The sequence below is a fragment of the Amblyomma americanum genome, chromosome 10, assembly GCF_052857255.1.
Source record: "Amblyomma americanum isolate KBUSLIRL-KWMA chromosome 10, ASM5285725v1, whole genome shotgun sequence".
NCBI lineage: Eukaryota > Metazoa > Arthropoda > Arachnida > Ixodida > Ixodidae > Amblyomma > Amblyomma americanum.
In genome coordinates, this window is record NC_135506.1 from 82,720,358 (window position 1) to 82,733,530 (window position 13,173).

The window sequence follows — 13,173 nt, forward strand, 5'->3', positions numbered from 1 at the left end:
CCCTCTGGCACTTCACTAGGCTGGTCCGGGTCTCGGCCGTAGAGAAGAAAGAATGGCGATTCGCCCGTGCTCTCGTGTGCTGCGGAATTGTAGGCAAACATTGCATACGGGAGCCACAAGTCCCAGTCCCGCTGGTCGCGCGAAACAAAATGCGACAGGAACCCGGCCACGGTTTGGTTCAGTCGCTCCACCGCGCCGTTGCAAGCCGGATGGTACGGTGTTGTCTGCTTCTTAGCGATCTTAAGCAGCTCGCAAACTCTCCTCATTAGCTGCGACACGAAGTTCGTTCCCCGATCTGTCAAGAGTTGCCTCGGGGGTCCATGTCGGAGCACGATCTGTTCGACAAATGCTCTTGCAACCGTGTCTGCCTTCTGATCTGGGAGTGCTACCGCTTCCGCGCATTTTGAAAGGTGATCGACAAATACTAAAATGTACTTGTTTCCGGAAGTGGTCGTGGGCAATGGGCCCATTATGTCCATACCTGTCCGCTCGAAGGGAGCCGAAACCTCAGGGAACGGCTGAATTGGAGCTGGTCTTCGTCCCTTGGGTGTTTTTCTTTCGAGACAGGAATGACACTTCGCACAGTAGTCTCTAACATCCCGTCGCATGCCACTCCAAAAGTACAAACGCTCCACACGCCTGCGTGTCTTCGCTACGCCAAAATGACCGGCGCATGGCGCATCGTGAAACGCGCGAAGAACCCTTTCTGTCCACGACCGAGGTATGACGACTCTCTCCCAAGCGGTTTTCTCTGGTCTCCCTTTCCTGGTTGGCCTCGTGCGCCGACACAGGGTGCCGTCTTTGTCAATGAAATAACCTAGCTGTTCGGGGTGAGACGGTGCGCCCTCTAAGCTTTCGATTATTCGCTTCAGGTCCGGATCTTTGCACTGCTCTGTGCGTAATTCGGCGGGGTCGACTACGGGGACAAACTCATCTATAGCTGCCACGGCAGCTGTGTGGCTGAGTGCATCAGCATTCAGATGTGTCTTTCCTGACTTGTGCTCAACTTCAAAGCATTATTCCTGCAGGTGTAGATTCCATCTAGCGAGTCGCGAGCTAGGGTCCCTGACACTCATCACCCATTTCAGAGGATGGCAGTCTGTGACTAGCTTGAATTTGCGGCCGTAAAGGTAGCATCTGAAGTGCTTTACTGCCAAGACAACGGCGAGGCACTCCCTTTCCGTAGCTCCGTACTTTTGCTCTGTGGGGCTCAGCTGTCGGCTAGCAAAAGCAACGGGATGTTCTTTGCCCTCGATAACCTGAGATAGCACGGCACCAACTGCGAACTTTGACGCATCTGTGGCCATAACGAAGGGCAAACTAAAATCCGGGTGGCGCAACAGCGGTGCACTCATTAGCTTCCTTTTCAGGGCCCCAAAAGCATTCTCCGCGTTTTTCTTCTTAAGCTGGTCTCCTTCCTCCTCCCTGCTTAACGTATCGCGCGCTAAGCGCTGAAGCCGCGACGCAAACGTTCGCACGTCCTCCCCTACCATCTGTCCGGCGTCACGGAACCTCTGTACTCGCACGTGACGTGGTTCAGTGTCAAAATGCTCAAACGCGAGCTTCTTAAATTCCGCAAATGATTTTGTGGATTTTACTTTTTCGTCTCGCCATGCAAAATCATGAGCAGCTCCTGCCATCTTACACCTCGCCATTCCCAGCATCTGAGCATCGGACCATCCCCCCATTTTCCCAATCTCTTCTAGCATGGAAAAGAAATCGCAGATTGGAACCCCTGTCTTATCTCCCGTAAACGTCGGAATGACGCTTCCTAATGCCAGCATGCTTGCTCCGAGCGACGGCTGTGGAGTGGGAGCTCCCTCAGATACAGTCATTTTTTTTTTCAAGCCCTCCAGTGCCTCAAGCCTTTCAAATGGGGGTAAAAGTCCCACAATCAGTCCCGTGATTCCCTTTTGATTACAATTTTGAAGTCATGAATGTCACAGCATTCAGAGGACATTTGCTTTTGAGATTCCACTTCTGACACCAGTGTGATGACCCCCATAATGCGCAGGTCCACACGGGACGGAGAGGCAAAGAGACACCGTATGGCTCAGTTTAAACAAACAGGTATATTCAATAATTACACATGATTAAGGTTATACATCAGAGGCTGGGGCGTCCGAGCTTACGTGCCGACGACTTCATGGGGGCGATGGAGTGGCTCCGGAGTTGGGCTCGAGCGGTTGCTGGCAGAAGCTGCACGCCGTCTGGTTTCGGCGCTGAAGGCCCTCTTGGCGAACGATGTCGTCCTGAGCGTGTATGCAGTAGAATTTCAATAGTCGTCCGTTTCTTCGAGGATGGTTCACAAACCCTTCCTCTAGTGTCGTTCGGCTTGGAAGATGAACAGGAGGCGAGCTTGTAGATGATGACAGCAGAGCATAATTTTACAACAGAACAAACTTTGCACTACTTTACTCATCGACCGGGCAGGTTAGTGCCTAAGTAGCATCACATTACATGCTAAGCATGGAGCCCCAGCTCAGACTGGACTGCATCCGTTTACATGTGCTTTTAAGCACTTGATTAACAAAGGACTAAGGGCGGTCATTTCCAGTGGCCCGCCCAAAGCATCAATTCTCCAATCCAAAATAACATGCGAGATGGGGACCACCCCTTGGGTTGGGCTTAGCCTCGAACCCAGAGTCTGTTAACAATACAAACTAAATAAACAACAAAAACGCCACCACTCTCTCTCAAGTGAGAGTATACACAGGCTCTCTCTTCGGAGCTAATTCACTAGCGCCTGTCTTTCCACATTCTTGGCGAGTACTGCCTGTCCGCCATGACAGGTGTCCGCCGCAGCCCTTCTGGGAAGCTGTGGGTGCCTTCCCGGCGATAGCCCACGACAAAGGGGGGGGGGGGGGAGGGAAAGAATGTCGTCTTCGCGGTAGCGCATAGCGTCGGCTGTGGTACGGCGCGCTCTGGCCCGCTGACAGCTCCCTTGTCCTGGAATGTAACCGGAAATTGGGGAGGATAAAGCCTGTTTCCCCGGGGCGGCGGCGGGTCCGGTTTTTCTGGTCGTCACTCAAAGACCATGGCTGGGTAATTGATGATGCCGCTGTCACGGGTCTCCGTCTACGCCGCGCCGTCGAACGTGGATCCTCGTAGCACACACGGAATGTCACAATTCTAATTGAAGTTTTTTTTCTTCGAGCTCCAGCTTGCGTTCTTCTAAAGCAAGGCGGCGCTCCTCGTTTTCCACTTTCTTCCTCTCAATTGCCAGCTCCTTATTGCGGAGGTGAAATTCATTTGTCTCCCTCATTGTGAGCAGCTGGAGCCCCATGCTTTGTAGTCCTCGAATTCCTGAAAAGGTTGACAAGCAAGGCAATTTCGGCCGTTAGTTCAAGCGAGTTCATGCACTGTGCGATTGCTGTGTAGTATTATGCCATAGGACAAGCACAGATCCTGTGATAAAGCATAACTACTCTCAAACCAGTTTCTTGTCATGCAGTTCGTATTCGACTGATCATGTGTTCCATGGTTTTCAAGCATGTATTTATGTGACACCTAGCTTTTAGGTTAGTGTTTTCGTGCCTAACGTACCCTGATAAACAAATTTTGTTCCTGTGCATTTATTCGATATTTCTATATCTTTTCATGAAAGAGATGGGATTTGTTTCCAATTTTGTTAAGCATTCGTGTGATAAAGAAACATTTGGGTCATGAACTGCTGCGCCATGGCAAAATGTATTTTGATTTCTTCATTCTGTCTTCCTACTCAGGCAAGGTTCTTACTGTTCATATTTGTGGTTTATATGCATATGTTTTAAAGGTGTCAGGAATGAGTCTCAATACCAAATCATGGTTTCGTTATAGCCATGAGCAATAATTTGTACTGTAGGGTTAAACGAAGAGGGCTCTAGTTCGACTTCCGCAAATGAACGGACAAAGCTGCCCAAACGCTACGCATGTCAACATTTACCTGTGTACACTTATAATGCATTCCTAAACACCATTCCGCTCCGTGTGTACTGTACGTGGTAAATAAACATTCCTGAAGTACTTGCCTTTACCCATGGTCGGCAGAATCTGTTACCTAGTTGCAGGCTGCCGCTGATCGTTGTCGATTGATGATGGTGCTGAGGGAGGATGCTCTTAATGTGCTGACATGACTTGGCTCTGCTGCTACTGGCCACCATCCATCCGGTCCCGCTCATTGTCAGTGGTAGCTGCAGATGGTCCCAGCACAAGCTCCTCATCGTAAGTGCTGAGAAACAGCTGGGCTGCCGGCGATCCTGTTTTTAATGAATGAAAAAAGGAGGAGGCAAAATCATTCAAGCAGGGTTCCCAGATTAGGCTACTGTTCCTCCGAGTTGGCATTGAAATTTTACATTTGTGTATGCGGCTATTTTTGGAATACATTTTTTGCTGTGCCCATGTCAATATATTTTGTTTTGTAATAAATATTCTGAATGTTTTCGTACACCCTTTCTCTACTTTGTGCCAGTGTTCGAAACTGTTTTCTCCGGTGGAGCCCTGTTAGCGGATTGCAAACGATACTAAATTTTGTGTCGGCGTCGGGATATACTGGGCAAGTGTCCGGTGTGGGCGGCCCAACAGCCTGTAGACAAAAATGAAGGTAGAACATGCGTGCTTCTAAAGTGTGTGTATATCGTTTCCTAGAGCTTCTCTGTCATCAGGCAGTCAATGTGCTACCTCCACACTGCCTTGGCTGCTATTCTAAGGCAAGAATGCATGTGTACGAAACGTTCAAGTGGATTACACATTCTCCAAAAGGGCAAGAGAAGGGGGCAATGTCCCTCATTATCATTTCGGACATACCCCAAGGTGACGGTGGCACATCTTGTGAGTGCCATCTTGTCGCACAGACACCTACCAGACTCAGTGTGACATGATGGATCAGCATTGCATCTGCATTGCATTGCACCATGAATCATTGGGCTGCACTGAAAGCCCACTCTGAAGCAGTGAAAAGTAAAGAACGCTGCAAGGCAGCAAGAGTGCATATTAAGCGGCATGTACACTGATGAACAAAATCTACTTTTTGTTCCACTTATCGGTAAATTTGAATAAATGAACAAGCTCATTCAATGCGAGGCCCTGGCCCCTGTCCAGCTAAAGGAGAAATTCATCTCTTTTGTGAAAAAGTTAGTGGCAAAAATTTCAATAGCTGCACCTACGCAGGACAACTGAGCGAAATGGGAGCAGCACATACATATTAAATTTTAGTGCATGGGAATTCTTTTCTTAACAGCCTCGAAACGTCTCTCAGCTTCTCTAACAAACATTTTCTGTTAGATAGGCACCACAACCTTATTTTTGTGCGCACTAAAGAGGTTACCCTAGCCTAAAGCTTTGGAGCAACCTGCGCCTTCCTGGATAAAAAACACAAAGTACTCAGTGATTTTTATCTGGCACTCACTCAGTGCTTTTATAACTACAAATTCAATATATGCAATACAATCCGATGACTGCCAGCCATAAATGAAATTCGACGATCTGGCATAGCCTTCCCGGTTCAAAATGAATTCTGGGTAAGCTTGAGAAATGTATAAAATGTTCCCAATGATGTCTGAGCTGGCACTCTGTTGTCATTCACTTATGAAACGTCACTGTCGAACGAGTGTTAAGCTAGGTCTCTGTCACTAAAACATCCTGACAAATAAAGTGCCTAACTAGATTTTACAAGCGCTCCTTCACGTGAAGTTTGGCTTGGCCAGCAATGGAAGCTGCTACAAGGATTTTAAACCGGCCATGAATTTTTGTCCCGTTTCAGCTGTAACATTTCCTATGGGCCAAGCAGTTAGACTTCGAAATCAGCTCATGATGCCCCAGATCCCTCTATAACCTAATTTGTTTTGTCTGTTGTGCTAGAATTAGGCAACTTTGTATACAAGTCGCACTAACGTATTCTTCACCTATCACTAGGTGCGATAAAAAGCTCAGCCCACTGGCATGCAACTGTCAGCTCCGCTATCATTTGATTCAGTCCGCAAAGAGTGGGCGCCCAGCCGCCTGTGATACACCTCTGTGCTCAGGCATGCGGTGAACCCTCCCCCACTCCTCCCGAGAGGCTCAGAGAAAGAGAATACAAGCTAGAACACAGACAACTACATGAAAACTAGAGTGTTTCATGTGTGCACACATGGGCTACTTGTAGGAAGCCCAGTACACGAGCTTACGGCCGTGCATGCGGCTTTAGAGTTATCAGGTCGAAATAGAAAACACAAGAAGGCGAACATAGATGCAGGCATGACAAAAACTTACCGTCGCTCTCACCAGCTACGCAAATTTGCGAAGCTGGCCCGGCCGAATAGGCGCAGCCGCCTCAAGTTCTTCCTCTAACTGGCTCGCACCTCGTCGTTCCTGAGCTGCCCTACTAGTCCTTGAGGCGTCATGAGCCGTTCCTGGCTTCTTCCAACGCACTGCGCAGCCTGCACTCCTTGGGGCAATCCTTGGCTTGTACTGCACAGCTCGCACTTAGTCGGAGAGGTCCTGAAGAATATGCTCCTTTTCAGTGTACTGCTCTTCGGTCCCCGATCTGAATAGGCCAGAAAATGCACGTCACATAAACATGTGCCCTAGAGCTGCAGAAAGAACAAACAAAAGCACAATCACTTTTTGAGATTCTTCGCGTCTTGCCGCCTCCAGTAGCCGATGCGAAGATCTAGACGATCTTTTATTCCGCGAAGCGTTAGCTCTCGGCCTACCGCCCGGTTAATGCTCGCGAGGACGCTCACCCACTTGAGCTCGTCCCCGAATGGCCCTGTCGCGGCCACTTCCCGCAGAAGGCAAAGATCTTGCGTGCTAAAATATTTAAGCGGCTTCTTTGCTTGCAGGCGTGCTTGCGCCGCGTCCGTGCTCGATGAAGCTGACGGAGCAACGTCCGCACCGGAGGCCGCCATGTTAGTGCTCGTCAACGCTCGCTCGCTCGCACTCGCTGGGCGATCTCCGCTCGAATGGGCTTATCACGTGACATCAGAGCTGAGGTCGCATGATCGATGCCCACAATGTAGGGCATCGATGGGGCGAGAGGGACCCTCGACCGCATAATTTTGGAGTGCCCAAATTCTCCCGGAGTGGGCAAAAATATTGATAGTAGAGAAGCAGGGTAGACCCTGCTAAGAAGCCCGGAACCTGAGCTCCAGCGCAACACAATCTATTAGGTGGAAGAGGCCTCTACCAGTCAACGACTCCCAACCAACCTCTAACCGCCGACGCGCAACTCCCCGTCTCACAGGCCTGCGCGGCGGCGGCGACGGTGGTGGTGGTAGTGGTTTTATTAAAAATAATAGCAAAAAGGAGGGAAAACATTTTTCTAGCCCCGGCATCTGCCATCGATACTGAAGCACCTGAGCTGTGGCAGCGGAAATAAAGGATAGCAGGCAGAATGGAGAAATGAAATGAAAGAGGTGAGGGGACAGGAAGAAAGGATAGCGGGAGAAGTAATATGTACAAACTATTTACACAATAAGAAATGTGTCCAGGTTGTGCACGTGATTAGTTCATTTTAGAGGAATTAAATCACACATGCGCAGAGCACTGTGTTGGTTACAACTGGAGTGGGGCGTCCAGTTATTAATCGTTCAAGGTAGAACTCGCGGAGCGTTCGGTCACTGCGTGTAACTACCTGACGGAGAATAGACGGGACGTCAAGCCCGTGTGTTTGAGGATTGCACAGAGGCTCACCAAAGTTCGCTCACGAGTGTGCGCACTGCCCTGCGGCCACAATAGCGTCTTGATGGAGTCTGGTAGTATGCCCTGCACCCTATAGGCCGCGAGCATATCACGACGAGCATCGGCGAACGAAGCACAGTGAAGGAGCAGGTGTTTTAATGTTTCCACTGCACCGCATCCGTCACACACATCACTCGTCACGATTCCGTGACGCAACCGTCATTCCCCGAGCCACACGCAGCCAATGCGCGCGCGGAGGATCATTGCGCGTTGTGACCGTGTAAGTGCGCGACAGCCGGTGACACTGTCGATGCGCTCACCTCCCGCAATGCGTGGGTCGGGGTGCTACTTTCGGAGATGATCATGGATGGCCGCACGCACGTCCTCCAGCGCAAGGGGCAGATCGCTGGCAGGGAGTTGGTGTGCAGCGGTTGCGAGGTAGTCAGCTTCTTCGTTGCCGGCGATGCCGCAGTGACCGGGCACACACTGTGCACGCACGGCACATCCTCTCTGCGCGAGGCGCTCGATGCGCGAGCGAATTTCCTGCACTAGTGGGGTACCGCGGCCGTTAGATTGCAGGCGGCTGAGGGCGGCGCGGTAGTCGCACAGCAGAGCACTCCTGGGCAGCGGAGGGCCGAGGGTGAGCAGCAGGTCCAGCCCGAGCCGGATCCCCATCAACTCCGCCGTGGTGGAGGAGCCCAGGAATGCTGCATGTTGCTGGCTGTGCAGTCGCATGGCGGGGATAGTGGCCGCCGCAGCGAGGGTGCAGCTGTCACGGGCCACTGAGCCGTCGGTGTACACGAGGAGATGGTCCTGGAGCTCCTCGTGTATGACGGCTCTGGCCAGCTGCTGCACGGCCCAGAGGGGTGTGCTCCGCTTTCCTGCAATGCCGACGATCTCTCGCTGTACCTCCGAGGCAGCAGGTCAGGGCGCGCAGGAGCCGTAGGGGGGCGGGCCTTCTGTCAATTGCTCATACTCGAGCAGCGCCGCGCCCATTCGTGAGCTCGAGTGCGAGCGCATACAGTGCAGCAGCGAGCCGCCGTCCTGTGCGCGGTGAAGCCGGTCGATGTGATTCAGTGCCCTGCGCGCTGCTTGGAGCTCAATTGGCCACGCTCCTGCCTCGGCCAACGTTGCGGCGCAATGCGAGTTTATGGACACGCGCAGGGACTTGCGATGCTGAAGCTCGAGTTTCTTTCAGCACGGCTTGCGCACCATGACGAGCGGCAGCGCATAGAGCACCGCCCCCAAAGCTGCGGAATTGTATAGACGCATCGCTGCTCGCTGGGAGATGCCCTGGCCTCGAGCGGTGAGCTTGTGCACAGCGGTGGTGATCCCCTTCATCTGCAGACAAGCCTTGGTTGCCGTGGGGCGGAAGGAAAGGCGCCAGTCGATGTCCAGGCCAAGGTACCGCACCGATTTACGCCAAGGAATCGGAGTCCCGACCAGTGACAGTGGCGCAAGGTGCGCACGCGAGCGCGAAACACAGGCCATGGCCACCGATTTGTCCGCGCTCAGCGACAGACCAAGGCCGCGCAAGCTGGCGTCGATTGCGGTCAGGGCTCCCTGCACTCACCCCTGCACGCGGAACGCCTCCCCCGTTGTCCCCGGCACCACAGAGCTATGTCGTCTGCATATGTGGACATGTACAGATGGTGTCGGCCGGTCGTGGGGAGGTAGGCCGGTACCACCGACATGGCCACATTAAACAGGAATGGTGATAGGACAGAGCACTGCGGCACGCCCATGTTCACCGGGCGAGGCTTGGGGAGCTTACCCCCTACTCGTACGCGCATGGTGCGCCCGCTCAGGAAGCCATGAACGTATCGCAAAAGATGCCCGCTCACACCGGCTCCCTCAAGGACCGCGAGAATTGGTGCGCGGTGAACGTTGTCAAAAGCGCCCCATACGTCTAGTAGTAGCAGCAGCGTAACCTGGCCTGCCGCCCTGGCATGCTCCAGCGCTGTAACAACGTCCGATATAGAATCAGCCGTGCTCCGCATCCCACGGAAACCCGTCTGCCGCTCGTCAAACAAATCAGCCTCCGCAGCCCGCTCGTTCAGGCGCTGCAATGCCATATGCTCCATGAGCTTACCTCCCGCCGATGTTAATGCCACTGGACGGTATCCGCTCAGCTCCGTATAGTTGGGCGCCCTGCCTTTCGGATGGGACAAACGACCGCGGTTCGCCAATCCGCTGGTAGCTCCCCGCGTTCCCACAACAGGTTGATCTGCTGCAGAAGGATCTGTCGTTGCTGCGCATCCAGATTTCGCAGCATCTGGTATGTCACCCCGTCAAGTCCGGGCGCCGAGCGGCGGCGGCAGCGCTGCAGCTCATTGTTCAGTTCTGCCGTGGTGAACGGCGCATCACATGGACTTTCCGAGGCGACGTGCGAGGGACTGGCGTCGCTTCTGGGGCTCTGAGGAGCAGCTATGTTAGGTGCGTTTGCGGGGCTGGGCGGCGCGAATCGATCGGAAAACCGCTCTGCCAATTCTACAAAGCTGAGCCCGCTGAAGATTGCGAGGGCGGCCAGCGGTTGACGGTTTTCCTGTGGTTCGGTGATGCGCCGGAGGGTGTCAAACAGCCTCCGCGAGCTGAAATCTTCCTCCATCCTTTGGTATAGTGAAGCCCACTGCCGGAGGTATAGCTTGATGGCGTGGCAGCGCGCTGCCGCGTCAAAGCGCTCGTAGACAGTCCAGTCGGCGGCTCTGTCAGTCCGTCGCGCCTAAGTCACACCGACTGTGGCCTCAACACATTCCAATACATAAGCCAATTTTTAATGGATCGTCAATCCTACATTCGAATTCAAGATAGAGACCATGGTCCTTACCTACTCGGCACGCGGGGAACCCCTCAAGGCGCGGTACTTTCCCCGCTGCTCTTTAATCTGGCCATGATGCACCTGCCGGCCCAGCTGAGTGGTGTCGCCGGCGTGCAGCACGCCCTGTACGCCGATGACATCACTCTGTGGGCCACACAGGGCAGCACAGGAGACATTGAAACCAGCCTGCAAACAGCGGCGACGATAGTAGACCGCTACGCCCGCCGCTGCGGTCTTCAATGTTCCCCTCAAAAATCGGAATTTGTGCACCTCCGCCCCTCACAGAAGTGCACAACTAAAATATCTCTCTCTCTTGAGAGCGGTCCCATACGCGAAAGTGATGAGATACGGCTACTCGGACTCTACATGCACAAACACAGGCGGCCAGACACTACATTGGCCAAACTCCGTAAGGTGGGGGACCAGGTGGGCCGCATGGTCCGCCGGGTTTCCAACAAACGCGGAGGGTTACGAAGTAAGGATGCCTTGCGGCTGGCAAACGCCTTCGTAACTAGTCGAATTCTCTATTCGACTCCTTATCTCCACCTACGGAAACAAGAGGAGGACGCCCTTGAGGTCATCCTTCGCAAAATTGTTAAACGTGCCCTTGACCTCCTCATCACTACTTCAAACAGCCGGCTTATGGCTCTTGGGGTGGTGAACACTTTCCGGGAGCTCCGGGAGGCGCACCTTGCAAACCAGTACAAGCGCCTGTCGCTAACGGAGTCGGGTCGCCGCCTTCTTGCTCGACTCCATATCCAACACACCCCTCCAATGGAAGACAGGTTTCGCATCCCGGAACTGTGGAGACGTGCCCTCCACGTGCGGCCTCTTCCAGCAAACATGTCACACGAAGACCATAATGGTCGGCGCCTGGCACGAGCGGAAGTGCTAGCCCGATATTATGGCAACAAAACAGGTGTCTACAACGTGGACGCCTCCGGCCCTCACCACGGGGGATGGTACACGGCCGCGGTAGTTCACAACAGCAACACAGTTAACGGCCTAACTTTCAGAGCCCGCAGTGTAACACAAGCAGAAGAGGTCGCGATTGCTCTCGCGGCCTCACATTCCAATTCAAAATACATAATCACCGACTCGCGAGGGGCCTGTCGGAACGTCGAACAAGGCTGCACTCCCTTGCTAGCCTATCGAATATACCAAAATTGCATACGGGATACGGACGCCGCACACCGTTACCTCATATGGGCCCCTGCTCATCAGGGGTTGGCAGGAAACGAGGCAGCAGACGCAGCCGCCCGCGCGCTCTCTCACCGGGCTGTTTTCTCCTCCCCATCCGATCAGGAACCCGATTTTAATCCGGTCTATACATTCAAAGATATTACTACATATTATCAAAATTGTCATCGCCTTTACCCTAGTCCATGTAAAGGCCTGAAGAAGGCGGATGAGCGGCTCCTTCTCCGCCTTCTCACCAATACATTGCTGTGCCCGGCAGCGCTAAAACATTTTGACCGCTGCGTTTTTATGGAGGAAAAACGCTAAGGCGCCCGTGTGCTGTGCGATGTCAGTGCACGTTAAAGATCCCCAGGTGGTCGAAATTATTCCGGAGCCCTCCACTACGGCACCTATTATTCCTTTCTTCTTTCACTCCCTCCTTTATCCCTTCCCTTACGGCGCGGTTCAGGTGTCCAAAGATATATGAGACGGATACTGCGCCATTTCCTTTCCCCAAAAAACCAATTATTATTATTATTATTACTCCTTTAGTGGCAGCTGCCCACACTGTAGTGCAGTGTCCTCTGACACCTATCACATGGTTTGGGCCTGCCCCTCCAACCCCGCTATTCCCCCATCCCCAACCCAACCCGGGAGGACTGGGAGTCGACCCTGCTCGGCTGCCACGACTTACAGGCCCAACAAGCCTTAGTCGGGCGCGCCCGGGCGGCGGCAACCGCCACTGGGGTCCCATACTAGGGACCTCCACCTAGTGCTTGTACGGATCGGTCCCTTACGGGCTGATCCAAACATACCTCCTATTCATCCGTAATAAATGTTTTCACCACCACCACCACCATATATCGTTGGACCTCTGAACCGCACCGTAAGGAAAGTGATAAAGGAGGGAGTGAAAGAAGAAAGGAAGAAAGAGGTGCCGTAGTGGAGGGCTCCGGTATAATTTCGACTACCTGGGGAAGATTAACATGAGCTGACATCGCACAGCACACGGGCGCCTGAGCGTTTTGCCTCCATAGAAACGCAACCGCCGCGGTCGGGTTCGACCCTGGGAATTCCGATCAGTAGCCGGGAGCCCTAACCACTGAGCGACCGCGGCGGGTTAATCTTCAACTGCGTAAAAGACCAGTTTGAGTGCTCAAGAGCTTCGGAATGAGACGCTGCGTAGACGACGTGCCGAGTAAACAAAGGTTTCGCAATTCAACTAGGGTTAACCAGAGCTAAACCAAAGCCAAAATTTTGAGCTTCACCTCCTTCGAAACGCAACCGTCGCGGTCGGTTTCGAACCAGGGAACTACGGATCAATACTCCGGATCAGTACACGAGCGCATTACCTAATGAGCCACCCCGGCGGATTCCTTCCTTACCTTCGTTATTGAGTGTATCTTTATTTGTAAAATACTATTTAATGCCAAAAAGCATGCTGTCGCCCGAGAAAAAAATGCGCATTTTCGTTCCTCAAATTTCGTCAAAACGAATAATGTTTTCACGAGGTATAGAGCGTAGTTTATTCTAGG